This window comes from Rana temporaria, chromosome 7 (genome assembly GCF_905171775.1).
Source record: "Rana temporaria chromosome 7, aRanTem1.1, whole genome shotgun sequence".
Taxonomy (NCBI): Eukaryota; Metazoa; Chordata; class Amphibia; order Anura; family Ranidae; genus Rana; species Rana temporaria.
In genome coordinates, this window is record NC_053495.1 from 82,339,501 (window position 1) to 82,356,791 (window position 17,291).

Sequence of the window (17,291 nt, forward strand, 5' to 3'; positions counted from 1 at the left end):
TGTGCCCTGCATATCGGCAATATTTATTCCAGGAGTGGACAACTTTCAGGCGGACTTCTTAAGCCGCCAGACTCTATTGCCGGGGGAATGGTCTCTGCATCCACAAATCTTTCAAGCACTCTGCCAAAGATGGGGAGTGCCGGACGTGGATGTCATGGCATCGAGACTCAACAAGAAGCTAGACAGGTTCATATCCCGCTCAAGGGATCCGATGGCCTGCGGAACCGATGCGCTGGTTTGCCCTTGGCATCAGTTCAAACTTCTTTATGCGTTTCCCCCGCTCCAGTTACTACCCCGCCTGCTGCGCAGGATCAGGGTGGAGCACATACCAGTCATCCTGGTAGCTCCAGCATGGCCCAGAAGGGCATGGTACTCACTCATCCTAAAGATGGTAGTGGGAGACCCTTGGACTCTTCCTCTACGGCCAGACCTGCTATCGCAAGGTCCGATCCTCCACCCTGCCTTACGGCATCTAAATTTGACGGCCTGGAAGCTGAATCCCTGATTCTCAGGGGTAGAGGTCTGTCTCAGAAAGTAATCTCTACCCTAATCAGAGCCAGGAAACCGGTCTCTAGGGTGATTTATTACAGGGTCTGGAAGGCCTATGTAAGCTGGTGTGAGTCCAAGCTTTGGCTTTCTCGCAAGTTTACCATCGATAGAGTTTTAAGTTTTCTCCAGCTAGGAGTGGATAAGGGATTGGCATTAAGCACAATCAAGGGACAGATTTCAGCTCTGTCAGTGTGGTTTCAGCGGCCGCTGGCCACCCACTCGCTGGTTAAGACCTTCCTTCAAGGGGTCTTACGTATTAAACCTCCAGTTAAATCCCCGCTTTGTCCGTGGGATTTAAATCTTGTTCTGTCAAGTTTACAGAAACAACCGTTTGAGCCGTTGGCTGAAATTCCTTTGGTTTTACTGACAAGGAAGTTAGTATTTTTGGTCGCCATAGTTTCCGCAAGAAGAGTATCGGAACTGGCGGCCTTATCCTGTAAGGAACCATATCTTATTTTTCATAAGGACAAGGTCGTTCTCTGCCCTCATCCTTCCTTCCTACCGAAGGTTATATCCAGTTTTCATCTAAACCAGGATTTGGTATTACCATCCTTCTTCCCTAAACCCACTTCCAGAAAGGAAGGGTTGCTGCATACCTTGGATATTGTCAGGGCCATGAAGGCCTATCTTAAAGCTACAGAGAAGATCCGGAAGACGGATGTGTTGTTCATTTTACCGGATGGGCCCAAGAAGGGGCAGGCAGCTGCAAAGTCCACCATCTCTAGGTGGATTAAGCAGTTAATCACTCAGGCCTACGGCTTGAAAGGGTTGCCTCCTCCAGTATCATTAAGGGCTCATTCTACTAGGGCCATGGGCGCCTCCTGGGCAGCACATCACCAGATCTCTATGGCTCAAGTTTGCAAGGCGGCAACCTGGTCTTCTGTCCACACGTTTACAAAATTCTACCAGTTGGACGTAAGAAGGAATACTGATACAGCCTTTGGGCAGCCAGTGCTGCAGGCTGCAGTTTGAGACCCTCGGATTCCGGGGGCTCCCTTTTGAGTTAAATTTAAAATTTAAAATTATTTTTCTCAACTAAGTTGGATTTATTATGATTTGAGTATATCTCTAAATTAAATCCTTTTGTCTTGGAGATGTTCTCCCTCCCCTCATTGTAGGCATTGCTTTGGGACATCCCATATAGTAATGAATGCCGCTCTGTGTCCCGTGATGTAACGATAAAGAAAAAGAGATTTTTAATACAGCTTACCTGTAAAATCTTTTTCTTGGAGTACATCACGGGACACAGAGCTCCCACCCCTCTTTTGGGGACCATTTTGGGAGGCATACTGCTTGCTACAAAACTGAGGTACTCCTCCTATGGGAGGGGGTTATATAGGGAGGGGCATTTCCTGTTTGAGATTGCCAGTGTCCATCACCTGAAGGTACTCCATATAACCCATATAGTAATAAATGCCGCTCTGTGTCCCGTGATGTACTCCAAGAAAAAGATTTTACAGGTAAGCTGTATTAAAAATCTCTTTTTTTCCTAGATGGCCTGAAAAGAGTACCAGGGACTCATCCACACATGTATGTTTCTCGGGGACATAGAGTTCTGCAAATTGATGGGAAAGGAAATTTATCAGGGGGCGAATTTTGTACAGCTTATCGGAATCTGGATGATTACGGGGAGGGCACTGGGTGTTGAATGAATGAATGAATGAATGAAAAACTTATATAGCGCGGCACATGCGAACTGAATCGCCTCTGGGCGCTTGATGTTTCGTGTCTCATGACATCAAAAGAGCAGAGTTTTAATCTGTCTTCTGAAAGTCAGGTGGTTTTCCTCCAACCGAACGCTGGTTGGTAAAGCGTTCCATAGTCTCGGACCTTGAAAAGCAAACCTTCTTTCTCCTTTGGACTTGTATTTGGTTTTTGGCACCTTGACCAGATTTTGGTCGCTGGATCGCAGAACGCGATTAGAATTGTGAGGTTCTATCTTGTCGCAAAGATATTGCGGAGCCTTCCCATGGATGCACTTATGTGTCAGGCAGAGTGCTTTAAATGCAATTCTGTCTTTTACTGGCAACCAGTGAAGGGTTCTCAGCGAAGGTGAGATTGATTCCCATGTCCTTTTCCCAGTCACCAGTCTGGCGGCCGTATTCTGTACGACTTGCAGACGAGCGATTTGGTACTTTGGGAGCCCGAGGTAAAGGGCATTTGCATAGTCCAGTCTGGAATTCACGATTGTTCCCACCACGACTGCTACGTCTTCTTTGGGGATAAATGGAATAAGTCTGCGTAGTAGGCGCAACAAATGGTGCGATCCGCTGACTACTGACCCTATTTGTGCGTCCATAGTCATGAAGGTGTCAAAAATGACTCCTAGACTTTTGACTTTGGAGCTAGGGGTGATGCTTTGGCCCAGAATGGGCGGCGGTGTCCAGGTTGTTGCCAGTTGACTCTTGCGGCTGGCGTGAAACATAAGAAGTTCTGTTTTGGAACTGTTGAGTTTAAGATAACTCTTAGTCATCCAATTTTCTATCGAAGAGAGACATTTCTCTAAACTGAGATGATGATCCTTTTTGTTGCAGATGCGAAAATACAATTGCGTATCGTCTGCATAAGAGTGATAAAGTAGTTCTTGGCTACTGATAATATCAAAGAGAGGGCGAAGATAGATGTTAAACAGTACCGGTGACAGGGGGGATCCTTGGGGGACTCCACATGGCACCGTGCGTTTTTCCGACGTGAAAGATCCCAGTTTCACTGTTTGTGATCGGTTTTCAAGAAAGGAGGAAAACCATGGTAAATCACCTTCTGCGATTCTGGCTACCTCGGCCAGTCGCATCAGTAACATTTTGTTGTCATTAAAATGAAAGAATCTCATAATCATCTCGTATCGGGACCTGGGCATTGTGGCAGAATAAATGGGCTGGTGGTAGATGGGTTTGGTGGACCAATGGGAATGTCCTTGAATTTTTTTGTTAAGCCCCATGTTTATGGTGAGGCCAATAAACAATTTGAACTCCTCCAAATTTAGATCTCTCCACTCAAATGGACGGGCATAAGATGATTGGGGGTTGTTGGCAATATACTGCTGGGCATACAAATTTGTCTGGTTGATAATGAACTGCAGAAAAGTGTCGGGCAAAAAGAGATGAAGGAAATACATTTCTGAGAAATTTTGGGTGTTGGCCTGCACACCTGGCTGTGCTGTGAAAGGGGGAATACTTGGTGATCCCGAGCCGGAAGGCAGCCATGTTGGGTTGGCAAAAACATCTGGCATGAATGTAGTGGCCCTGGCTCCTGGGGGACGTGACACTTCAGTAGTTGGGGGGTTGAATTTCTTGTGCTGGTACTTAGGTGTGATATGGCAGCACTGGTACTGGGCCTGGGCATTTGTTTGCGAGGGGTTTCTCTGGTGTTCCCGGGGCCTATTGCTGGTGGCAGCACTGGTACTGGGCCTAGGAATATAATCCTGGTTGCTGGCGGCTGCCTGGTTTTCAGAGTACCATGCCCTTTTAGGAGGGACCCATTCTTCATCCAAATCATTGCTATATTCAATCGGTTCACATTCCGATTCGGAATCAGAAATGGAATCTGATGAGAACTCCACGGTGCTCTCATCGGTCATTGAGAGGATCTGGAACGCCTCCTCGCTAGTATACAATTTTTTTGACGTTTTGTCTGTGTGGCGGGTAGCTGTATACGATGGGTTGTGTGATGGGTGGCAGGTGACGGTCACTGATGAGTTGTGTGATGGGTGGCTGGTGATGTTCACTGATGGGTTGTGTGATGGGTGGCAGGTGACGTTCACTGATGGGTGATGGTGTGATGGGAGATGGTCACTGATGGGTGACAGGCGATGGTCACTGCCATCAGTGACCATCGCCAGGCCACGGACGGTGACGGGTGATGGTCACAGATGGGTGACAGGCGATGGTCATTGATGGGTGACAGGCCACGGACGGTGATGGTCACAGATGGGTGACAGGCCACAGACGGTGACAGGCCATGGACCGTGACGGGTGATGGTCACTGATGGGTGCACCGCTGATGGTCACTAATGGGTGATGGGTGACAGGGCAGGTCACTGATGTGTGATGGGTGCACCGCTGATGGTCACTGATGGGTGATGGGTGACAGGACACGGTCACTGATGGGTGACAGGGCACGGTCACTGATGGGTGACGGGTTCACCGCTGATGATCACATATGGGTGACAGGGCTGGTCACTGATGGTTGATGGGTGACGGGTGACAGGGCAGGTCACAAGCGGTGTCTCGGTGACACGCGGCCACCGACAGTACAGGGATGCGCCATCGCGCGCATTCCCTATTTAAATGACAGAACATCATGTGACAAGTGGTTAAGCAGTATCTGCTGTAATTCACCCACACAATTTAGTCCTCTCATATTTAGGCTCTCTATATCAACCCTATTCCAAATTGAACTACCCAAAATGAGGCCTGATATAATATCAGTACCCAGATCCCTCTTTGAGACTTTCTTAAAATTAAGCCCTTGTGTAGCATTGTTCTGGATCGGAACAAACTGTCCGGCTTTTGGTATCTGACGGGCTGCAGTGTGGAATACTTACCTTTTTTTATTTCATGGTTGATTTATATATGGTTAAGAACATGAATATTCAAACACATGATCATGAATATGTAATATTAATCTTGTGACGTTCTGATTTGTAAGCTCTTAACTATTTCATGTCAGGATGGTGCGAGGGTGAAGCAACAATGCTATTTATACATCTAGTTCATTTGATTCAAGTGATATCGTCTTCTTCCAGACATTTATCAAATGTGACTTGCTGACAGTCTGTCTGTTTTTTCTGCGATTTCCTGAAAAGGGACTTTCTTTCGATCTAATTCCAGCTTGATTGCAGACCGATTTCCTGTTTTTCTGCAGACCATGTGATACATATCTGGTAGAACATATATGAGCAAGGGTTGTATATAGTAATTTTGAATTATGATTATGTATAATTATTCCTGTAGCAATCAATAACATATATGCATATAAGGTATATAGGATATATATATATAAGACATAGAGCATGTGTTTGCGCATTGAAATAGGCATTTCATTATCTTACTTTGACCATTTTTATCATATCCACTACAAACCCCCCCCCCCCCTTGAAATGTCTATTTTAATCTGTCCCTATTTTAATCCAAGATTCCCCACCCCAGGGCGCGGGGTCTAAGGTCCAGCTGGTGTTCACCAGAGCCTCTAGTGGTGAGGATGGCCTTCGCTGCAATTGAACCCAGGTCGTGGCCTTTGGGGTTCCCTATCCTATCTGTCCCTGTTGTCCTGCCTATTCATGATGTGAGACTGGGAATGTCTTTAGTGAAATGTGTGGTTCTTCGTACTCCTCTTCCTCGTGCCCTATGTCTTGGTTCACAAATGTGGGGATTCCTTGTTCTACAGCTTTCTCTATACATTTCTTCATACAAGGGAGTATGCCATAAATTACCAGAGCGAGGAGGAATAGGAAGATTAATATAGTTACTCCTATTTGGGTTAAAATTCTCTGCCACCCCTTCATCCAACTGAAGTATTGGTCCCATGGATCTGTGACACCTGAATTTTTCTTTAGCTCAACTGACAGATTCTTCACCTTTTGACTTGGCCATTTGAACAGGTGTTGTCTGGAATATAGGTACAGCAAGTGGTGCTGGTCATTTTGTCTATCATAGTACAAACCCCTCCTTTCTCTGCAAATATCATATCCAGAGCCATCCGGTTCTGGAAAGTCATTTGAGAGTTGGCCTCCAACTGTTCGGCTTTTCCCTGGAATGCATCTCTCGTGTAGTTAAAAAACCTTTGCTGATTGTAATATATATAATTTATCCAGTCTACATTTTTGCTAACAGTTATTATGGGGATTAGGGCCTATAAATCTGCCTTTACCTGGTCTTGGGCCTTGAATTCATCAGGGACCCCACTTGGGACTCCGATGGCATCTAAATACACATGAGGGTCAAAACTTCCCGGAAGGGCTTCCCTTTTTGTCCCCTTACCCTGTGTGTTGGGAGTACTTTCCGTTAGGATGTGCAGAGGCATGATGGCCTTTTCAAGGGCACATTCTCCCTTCCATTGTCTCTCCAACCTGGTCCTCACTTGCATGTCTCCACATATCCAATACACATCCCCCAAGGATTGACTTTGGTTTTGTACTAAGTCGGCCGGGACATGACTATAAGAAGCACAGTAACTCTTGGAAAAGTTGCCTAGGTTTTTACCCCTCCCCTCGTGGTGAGCATAACAAGTGTAATTTCTAGGGTATATGGTGATAGCTATCTTGGGTATCGAGGCCCTAGTGTCTATGGGATATTTTTTTTTCCACTTCTCACATGTTTCCTGGTTAGTGGAAATGTTAGTGTAGAGGCTTAGGAAGCACTCTGCCTCCTTTTTAGGTATAACTAATGGGACTGTACCCCACAGACATAGCAGTTTTTTTTTTATGTTTACTAGCGCTATATCTCATCCATTCTAGCCAGAGATTGACTTTGGAGAGGCCGGTTTCAACCTCCATTGTATCTTTGAAGGTAGGATCCGCTATTGCAACCGTGTCCCTGTGTTCCAAGCTGCTGCTCCCCAACTATCACAATTTTTTCCCCATTACTTTTTAGTGACACATATATATCCCTCTCCATCACCTTTTTCATACCGTTCTGACCTGCTGTTATGCTCAGGACACGGGAGTATCTTACACAGGTGGAAGTCAAATGTGGCTTAATACATCGGATTGTAACTGTAATTGCTGTGGATAACACCCTAATCTCGGGGCTGAACCAAACAGTATTTCATAAGGTGATAAACCATGGCTCTCTTTAGGAGTGTATCTTACACTGAACAGGGCAATGGGTAGACTGTCTGGCCAACTCATCTCTGTCTCCTGAGACATTTTCAACATTCTGGATTTTATTGTGCCATTCAATCTCTCTACCTTCCCACTGCTCTGAGGGTGGTACGGGGTGTGGAAAGCCAGTGTGACCCCTAAGGCTGTCCATATTTTTTTTGGTAAATGAGGCCGTGAAAGCTGGCCCCTGATCACTCTCTATGACCTCTGGGACACCATATCTGCACACTATTTCTGTTAGAAGCTTCTTGGCTGTGGTCTTTGCTGTCATATTGGTCACCGGGAAGGCTTCAGGCCAGGAACTGAACATATCAATGATCACTAAAGCGTATTCATACCGGACACTCTTCGGCATCTGAATGTGATCGATCTGTATTCATTGGAAGGGATATTGAGCCTTTGCTAGATGTTTCATGGATGTCTTTTCCGTTCTTTCTGGGTTGCACTTAGCACAGATGACTTGCAGAAGTTGTTGGTAAGCTGGGTAATTCCGGGGCCAGGTAGTTTTTTTATTGATCAAAGAATTCATCAAGGTCTTCGACAGGTGAGAAGCACCATGAGCCCACTGCACCACAGCTGGGAACATGGACCGTGGTAAACATGGTCTCTTATTCACTTCCATGAGTTCGTTTAATATGGCTCCCTTCTTTGTCCATGTTCCTTTTTCCTCCTCACTTGCTGCCTCTTGCATTTCCTTCAAGCGTGCCCAATCCACAGGAGGGTTCTGCAAGATCATGGTGGCTTGTGTTGGAGTGTCTTGTGTCGGAGTGTCTTGGACGTCCACTCTGCGTACGACTTCTCGCGGCCTGTTTTGCTGCAGTGTCCGCCAAGTGATTACCTTGTGCTTCTTGAGTGTTCAGTCTGCCATGTGCCTTTACCTTGAGAACTACCACTTGGGTAGGAAGAAGCAGAGCGTCAATCAGGTCCCTGACTGCTGCGCTGTGTTTTATGGGTGTACCCACTGCTATCAGAAATCCCCTGTTTTTCCACAGGACCCCATAATCACAGGCCACTCCAAGGGCGTATCTTGAGTCCGTATAAATGTTGGCCTTTTTCCCCTCCGCCAACTTGCATGCCATGATTAGGGCCTGAAGTTCTGCTTCTTGTGCGGACTTAGAGGGGGGCAATGCAGAGGCATGGAGGATTGTGTCTTTGGTAGTGACAGCATATCCGGTGTGTTACCTCCCTTCATGATCTGCATATCTTGATCCATCAACATAGTCAGGTCAGGGTCGTCCAGAGACACTCCAACTGTTGGCAGGTGTGTAGTTTCCATCTTCATCATTTCGAAACAGTCGTGAGGGGTATCGTGAGGGTCGTTTCCCCCCTTGAGAAGTAGGAGCAGAGTGGACGGGTTGAGGGTGTTACATCTGAGGAGGGTGATGTTATCCGGGAGGAGCAAAGTGCATTATAGTCTGAGATGTCTTGCTGCTGACATATGTTTTGGTTGTACTTGGTTTAGCATGGCTGATATGTCATGAGGGGCTAGAAGGATGAGAAGGTGGCCCAGCACGAGATCTGCAGTTTTGTCCAGACGGGCCTGGGCTGCGAAAACGGCTCTGAGGCAGGAGGGTGCCCCCCTAGCTACTGGATCCAATCGACAGGAATAGTACCCAATAAGTCTGAGTCTGTTTATCATGAGATTGGGCCAGTACTCCTGTGGCGTGTGCTTCTCTCTCTAAAACAAATAGTTTGAAGGTTTTTTCATAGTCTGGGAGGCCGAGCGTGGGGGCTGAAGACAGGATCTGTTTCAGAATTTCAAAGTTTGTAAGGGGCTCTGGAGGCAGTGTGAAATGATCAGTCTTTAGAGCATCATACAGTGGTTGCATTAGCAGAGATGCTTCTGGAATCCATGAACGACAATAAGATATTAGGCCCAACAAAGCATGGAGAGACTTGTGGCCAGCTGGCACCGGAATTGCCTTGATCACAGCTATTCGCTCTTGAGTGAGATGTCTTACACCTTGTGAGATACAATGTCCAAGGAAGACCACTGTTTGCTTGCACCACTGGATCTTCTGCCTTGACGCTTTACAACCTTGTTCAGCCAGGTAACAGAGAAGGTCTTCAGAGTGGGTTTCAGCATCATCTTGGGTATCTGCGCAGAGCAAGAGGTCATCCACATACTCGAGAAGCACAATGTCTGGGTGGAGGTTGATCCATGTGTCCAGAATGAATTTCATTGTCTTGGCGAATTGGGACGGAGAGTTCTGGGCACCTTGTGGCATTAGTCCAGGTGTAACTTTTCCTTTCGTGGATAAAACTGAATAAGAATTGACAACGCGGGTCTAGGGGGACACTGAAGTATGCATTCGCTAGGTCCACCACAGTAAAGTACTTAGCCGTGGGTGGTATTCCTGCAAGCAAGGTGTGTGGGTTTGGTACAATGGGCATTTCCAGTATGATGGCCTCATTCACTGCTCGGAGGTCCTGCACCATGCAATGTTTCACAGGTTCTCCTTTTGGGGTTTTCTTCTTGACTGGGAAGAGTGGGGTGTTGCAGGGGCTTGTGCAGTGTATAAGAGCCCCATTCTGTAGGAGAGCCTCTATCTGGCGAGTGATTGCTGCTGACACGGAGGGCTTGATGAGGTATTGGGGTTTTCTGGGGAGAGGGGCTCCAGGCTTCATTCTGACCATGACGGGCGGGACTTTCAGATGACCAATGTCTTCTGGGCCTGTAGACCAAAGGCAAGAAGGTATTCGGGTTAAAACCTCTTCCGGAATTCCGGTCTCGTCTTCTACGTTTAGGGACAGCAAGAGTGGAATGGAGCATAATGCTGAGGTGTCTTCATTAGTCAGTGGTGAGGTAACTTGAATACCACCATCAGGTTGGAAGGAGATTGAGGCCTGGAGTCTGGATAAGACATCAGCTCCTAGTAAGTTCAAGGGACAGGTGTCGGAGACCACAAATCTTGTTAGTAGGTCAGGGATGTTGCCAACTTGTAGGGGGCGGGTCAAAGGACTTTTCCGGGGTGTTCCATCCACTCCAACACATGTAATGTCGTTGTCCGATAGGAAGGAGGTATCGGGTAGTTCTTTCGTTCTGATTACACTCCGGGCAACACCTGTGTCGCAAACAAAGGTGGTGGGATGGCCCTCGATACTGAGAGTTATCTTGGCTAGAGGTCCTCCTGAATCTGTGTATAACACAGGCTTGCCGAATTCCTATGGATCCATATGGCCAATCATTAGGTGCCGAGCTGGGATTCCCCTGGACATTTTGTCCTTGGTGTTGAGCATCTCCTCTTCTTGGGTTATCCCCATGATCGGACTGTCTTCGATCGGATATCCGCGGGCTTCGGCATTGTCTCTTAAAGTGTCCGGGCCTCCCACAGTTGTAACAGCAGGCTCGCGGGTTTCGTGCTGGTGGTGCCAACATGAGAGGGACTGCTTTCCTATTACCCTGTGAGGACTATATGCCCTTTGCTACCAGTAGTAGAGAGTCAAGAGGTAACACTCTGTATTCTGGCCGAGATAGTATCGGGCCTTTCCGGATTGCTTCCCTGAGGCCTGCTACAAATGCAAAGGATAGCATCTGTGTATGTGCCTTGTTTTGTGTGCTGAATCCCAAATCGGTGAACACCTGTAACATTTTAGTATGGAATTTCTCAACTAATTCAGCCTTGTCTTGTGTAATATCTTGTATGCTTGTTGCTTGGTCTGCCAGGCGGTCACGTGCCCACCGTTGTAACTGGGTTACATACTCACATCCCGAACCATATGTATTGTCAGGGATGCCACTGTCCACCCTAAAACACATTTTCATTACTGGCCGGTAAGCATCCCCTGCTTTGATTTCACACAGGCTTGCCAGGTCCTGCCAGGCACAGGAGTATGCCTTCTGGATCTGGGCAATCCTTCTGTAAAATGGCATGGGCTGTTTCTCAGGATGCTTGTTGAGGGTTAAAGGTCACATACATCAGGGGTGCGCCTAATGGTGCAGGTATTCCCCCCCCCCCCTCTGTATGTGAGGTTGCAACCCATGGGGTGGATGTCTCAGTCATTTCTCTGTTGTGGTAGTTGAAGAGGTAGTCCCCTGTGTGCTGGGGGGGGGACCATACAGTACAGTGTCATGTGAATCACCCGTGGGTCTTCCCGGGACATTTGCCATGTCCTCGGAGAGCAGTTGTGAAGCGGGAGAGGAATACAGTGGGAGTGAGTATCTAGCGCCCACTTTGGTTTTTGGCACTGCTCCCAGAGGGCCTACGGGTGTAGGCCATGCTGTTGTGGATGTGGGCTGGGGATGTGAGGATGTTATTCGGTCAGATTCCATAAAGATTTCCCGCAGTGCCCTGTGAGGTGATTGGAGGGGGGGGATGTACTGGTTCATGGCCCTGGTAGGGAAGTGTAGTTGCCCCGGTTTTCACATCCGGCAGGCCTCCGGACACTAATCTGAGTTGGGCCATGGCTTTCATAACTGGCTGAACTGGGGGCGGCACCAGTAGGATCAATGCCCCCCTGGGTCACTAGTACTTCTTGGGGCCCAGGTGAGTGGCAGTGACTGCCACTACTTGCCTCTGCCCTGTCCTCATCGTCTTCCAACATCATTAATGGGTTAACTTCTTCCCTGTAATATGCTCTGGTGTGGTCTAACACTGGGCATAGAGGGATGGGTGTACCAATATGGCCGTCACATGAAGTCATCATAGGGAGTCTTTCTGTGGATTGACTGGGTGTGTCACCATTGTTGGGTGTAGCAAGATGGCCACCGTCCTGGGGTGGTGCTGTCGGTGGTAAAGGGGGTGGTACATTGGGGTGGAGCCTGATGGGAGGATCAAGCGAGGGGGTGGTTGCTGAGGGGCAGGGTTTTCTGTCTTGTGTTCGGACGCCATTATATAGTGGTGGCCGTCCGGACCCCAATGTACTTTCTGGTTTGTGATACACATATACAATGTATCCATGTTGATTTGTCTCTCGCTCTGTCCACCCCTCCCCATGGATGGCTTTTGCTACCCTGTACCAGGCTTCTGCTGTAGGTAGTAAGCCATGATCAGACAATAGACCTTTTTTCCGTTTTAACAAAACCCCCCATTCTTCTGCTTGCAGTCTTCCACCCATGTGCATGTTGTCACATATTCTTGCAAGTTCGTTTATCTTTTTAACTGCTCCCCTTCCCTCTGCAACCAAGTTGCAAGCTTGGTTGCCTTCCTTTGGCTTCTGTAATTTCTGTCCCATCGTTATCTAATGGAGGGATACACGTTCAGGCTCAGGATTTTGTATAACGGTTTTACGAGGCTGTCTTGGACTCAAAGGTCTGACAATACTTCTGGCTGTTACCTGTCCTTCCTGTGGACCACTCTCCAACATAAAACGTTACACAGGGAGAGAGATTGAAGTTTTGGCTGCGTGTTCTTTTGAAATCGTTCTCTCAAAGCTGCTGCGCTGTCACTTCTCCTTTTTTTTTTTTTTTGTATCGAAAGCGTCTACAAACTACTGCAGACGGGCTTAACAAAACATAGTAATTTTAAATTCAGTGTGTTCCTTCAAATGTCATTTATTTGTCCCAAAGGCAAACCCAAACTTCGGACTCTGTCCTTTTCACTCTTCTCACACTTTTCTGGCTGGAATGGACACCTAATAGGTGATACTTACTCCCTCTCTCTAGCTTCATCTTCAATCCCTGGCAGTGATGCACCGACTGCAATTCTAACCGGGTAGTGCACAATTAATCTGAACACCAACACATCTGGAACATCCAGCAACAAAGGTTTCAGACCAATAAATTCTTCCCTGTACCCTGGGCTTATCACTTTCACCAGCCCCCAGCCTTCTGAATGAATTCCTAACAGTAGCCCACAAACACATTCAGGACATGACATTCCTGGCTCATGTGATGAAAATACGAGACCTCAGAACACCTGTCACAGGATTTTCCTGCACCACTTACTCGTGCGACTCTGATACTCTGGCTGCGCCTTCCCCGGTACACTTTGCATCAACCCCGAGAGAAGTTTGACCACGTTTCAGCCAGTTATCACATCTGTGACTCTTTATTTCCTTTCTGCCTGTCTCAATTATTCATCAGAAGCCAGCACATATAACCAAACCAACAAGATATGTGACAACCGCAGGGAAAGTACAGGATTATTGGTCCTCACGGAATCCCCACACAACTATGCATTTTCCCGACGCCCCCTCCTGGTCATCTGTGCTTCACAGCACAATTACTTATTCCCCCAGGAGGAGTTTGACCCCGTCAATTATTCTCATCCGTGACTATATAATTAATCCCCTTATTCCCAACAGCCGTCACAAGCTTGACAAAACAAAACAAAACAGGAAACAAAATATACAGGCTGCAGATACCAGTTATGCAGGTTCTTATAAATGACCTTCGGGCAAGCTATATTACCTGCCTTTGCTGATCGCGGGAAGCCGACACGGGAACAAGAACTAACCAACCACGGGACAGGTTAAACAGTAGACAATATTAAAAGTGTCTTACCGTTCACATAGAGGTGATCAGTCTTCGTGTCCTGTCCGCGTTGGTCCGTCCCGGTTCCCTCTCGATCGGCTAGCCCTTTCGAATCAGGAAACCCGAAGGCCCCACATTGGGCGCCAAATGTTCTGGATCGGAACAAACTGTCCGGCTTTTGGTATCTGCTTCCTGGCCAAATCTGATAAGTGAATAGTTACACGCATACAGAGTAAGCTCACTGACAAAGGCTGCAGTGTGGAATACTTCCCTTTTTTTTTATTTCATGGTTGATTTATATATGGTTAAGAACATGAATATTCAAACACATGATCATGTAATATTAATCTTGTGACGTTCTGATTTGTAAGCTCTTAACTACTTCATGTCAGGATGGTGCGAGGGTGAAGCAACAATGCTATTTATACGTTCATTTGATTCAAGCGATATCGTCTGTCTTCTTCCAGACATTTGGCAAATGTGACTTGCTGACAGTCTGTCTGGTTTTTCTGCAGTTTCCTGAAAAGGGACTTTCTTTCGATCTAATTCCAGCTTGATTGCAGACCGATTTCCCGTTTTTCTGCAGACCATGTGATACATATCTGGTAGAACATATATGAGCAAGGGTTGTATATAGTAATTATGAATTATGATTATGTATAATTATTCCTGTAGCAATCAATAACATATATGCATATAAGGTATATAGGATATATATAAGACATAGAGCATGTGTTTGCGCATTGAAATAGGCATTTCATTATCTTACTTTGACCATTTTTATCATATCCACTACAGCATCCCAAAATAAGTTTATATGTGTTTGAAAGACCGTTTTAAACCATAATCCCATTGATTTTCGGCAACTCTCTGGAATGCTAAATGATGTAAAATTCAACACTAATGGTACTAAGTATGAAACATCGCTATACAGTTCGCTCAAGGAAAAGTCCATGTTCTGGCCACGGTAAAATTGTAGGACAGTCTCTAGAATTTGTGACCATAATATATAAGACTTTTGTATAGACTCCATCGTTCATATCATGAGGGCTACAGGATATAATACCCTCCTTGAATATTGTAAAATTCCTTTCTAAAGTCATTTGTATTTGTGGTCCATTCTTTGTCTCCACTAAAATTATATTTGTACACCTGTGACGATCGATTCCTTCTGGGTAAGTCCAAATGGCATATTCCACAAGGTAATCAGATTTTGGCATCATGATCTCGCATTCAACCACTATCCACCCCCCAACTATGCCCTTTACAGTACCCCCATGTATCTGGATGCCTTCCGAGTTCTCTAAAACAGTAAGTTCTGTAGTATGATCCACTACACTACTTTTATTTCGATCAGATTTCCCCAATGGTAAGCATTTGAATTCTTTAACTTGACACTTTTCCACTCTGATGTTTGTGATGCAAAGTAGAAGAGTGATTGACGCTGTTATCAACACATATGCTAATATAGGCTTGTATTTGTCCAGGGGGGGTGTCTTCATTTTGGTGTAGCCTTCTGATATTCATATTCCTCCTAAGACCTGAAAGACAATCTCAGGAAGAAGGTTAGACAATGCTCTCATCCATAAAATCAATTTTTCCTTTAAATGCTTTTATCTGACATGCATGTCTCCATCTTGACCTACCCTCTCCCAAGTCTAATAAGTAAACAGAGGGTTCAATGTTGTCTATGACTGCATAAGGGCCCTTCCACTTTGCCCTAGGGAATGGTTGAAACCCAGAAAAATCCTGTAACATTACTCCAGTCCCAATTTGGTATTCACTTGTGTCACCCATTGCATTAAACCACTGTTGTGAGCTTTTATGAGTACATTCATCAGTGGCACACACAGCCTTATGTACTGTAATCACATGATCCTTTAACCACTTAAGGACCGCCGCATGTACATGTACGTCGGCAGAATGGCACAGACAGGCACATCAACGTACCTATACGTGCTTGCCTTGACGTGGGTCGGGATGAGGGGGCAGCTGTTCGTTTCTGGCCACCCCCCCGCGATCGCTCCCAGCGAATCACGTTCTGCCTCTGGTTTCCTATGCCTGTGTAATGTAAACAAAGGCAGAGGAAGTGATGTCCTCTCTCCTCCTGGTGGTCTTTTCGTCCGGCGAGAGGAGACATCACACGTGAGTTGCACCTAACAGCACACTAACACCAGTACACACAGGCACACTTAACCCCCCCCGCCCCCAGTCACAGTGTCACTGATTGCAGTGATCATTTATTTACTGATCACTGCATTTAGTGTCATTTGTGACAGTAAAAAGTTTCAGGGCAGTTAGTGTTAGGCCCCTTTAGGTTCAGGGTAGCCCCCTACCCCCCCCTTATAAAGGTTTAACCCCTTGATCACCCCCCTAGTTAACCCTTTCACCCCCTATTTCCAGTGTCACTAAGCAATCGTTTTTATGATCGCTGTATTAGTGTCGCTGGTGCCGCTAGGTAGGTAGTTATTTTTTGAGGTTCGCCGCCAGGTTTTTATAGCGTTGGGTACCCCCATAAATGTTCTAAATAAAGGTTTTAACCCCTGATTGCCCCTAGAGTTAACCCTTTCACCAGTGATCACAGTATAAGTGTCACTGGTGACGCTGGTTAGCCAGTTAGTTATTTAGTTATTTAGGTTTGCCGCCAGGTTTTTATAAAGCGTCAGGTGCCCCCATATATTACCTAACAAAGGTTTTTAACCCCCTGATTGCCCCCTAGTTAAACCTTTCACCAGTGATCACCGTATAAGTGTTACGGTTGACGCTGGTTAGTTAGTTTGCTCTTTATAGCATTAGGGCACCCGCCATATATAACCCAATAAAGGTTTAACCCCCTGATTGCCCGGTGGGTGATATCAATAAATTTATAGCGTCGGTCAGGGTCTGCGTCACCCCAGGCAGCGTTGGGTTAGAGCCAGTAATGCTTACACCCACTCGCAAAGCATACACCCCCCTTAGTGGTATAGTATCTGAACGGATCGGTACCTGATCTGATCAGATCTATACTAGCGTACCCAGCAGTTTAGGGTACCCAAAAACGTATTGTTAGCAGAATCGGCTCAGATACCCGCTAGCACCTGCGTTTTGCGGCCAATTAGCCTCGACTGCTTTTACAGTGTCCTCCCCCCGGATATAAACAGCGCCATTGGGAAAGCATTTTATCACACCGATCTTGGTGTGGTCACATGCTTTGAGGGCAGAGGAAAGATCTAGGGTCTAATAGCCCCAATTTTTTTTTTTTTTAAAAGAGTACCTGTCACTAACTATTGCTATCATAAGGAATATTTACGTTCCCTGAGATAACAATAAAAATGGTAAAAAATAAATAAAATGGAAGGAACAGTTTACAAATAATAAAAAAAATAAGCGTCCCTGTCCCCCCCTGCTCTTGCGCAAAGGTGAACGCAAGCGTCGGTCTGGAGTCATATGTAAACAGCTATTGTACCATGCATGTGAGGTATCACCGCGAAGGGCAGATCGAGGGCAGTAAATTTAGCAGTAGACCTC

The 17,291-nt window shown here is 46.3% G+C and overlaps 1 protein-coding gene across 8 annotated transcripts in view; it reads left to right on the plus strand.

Moving 5' to 3' along the window:
• UBN2 (ubinuclein 2) overlaps nt 1-17,291 on the plus strand; it is a 1,075,602-nt gene that overhangs the window by 485,840 nt on the left and 572,471 nt on the right. The gene's annotated exons all lie outside the window — the stretch shown is intronic.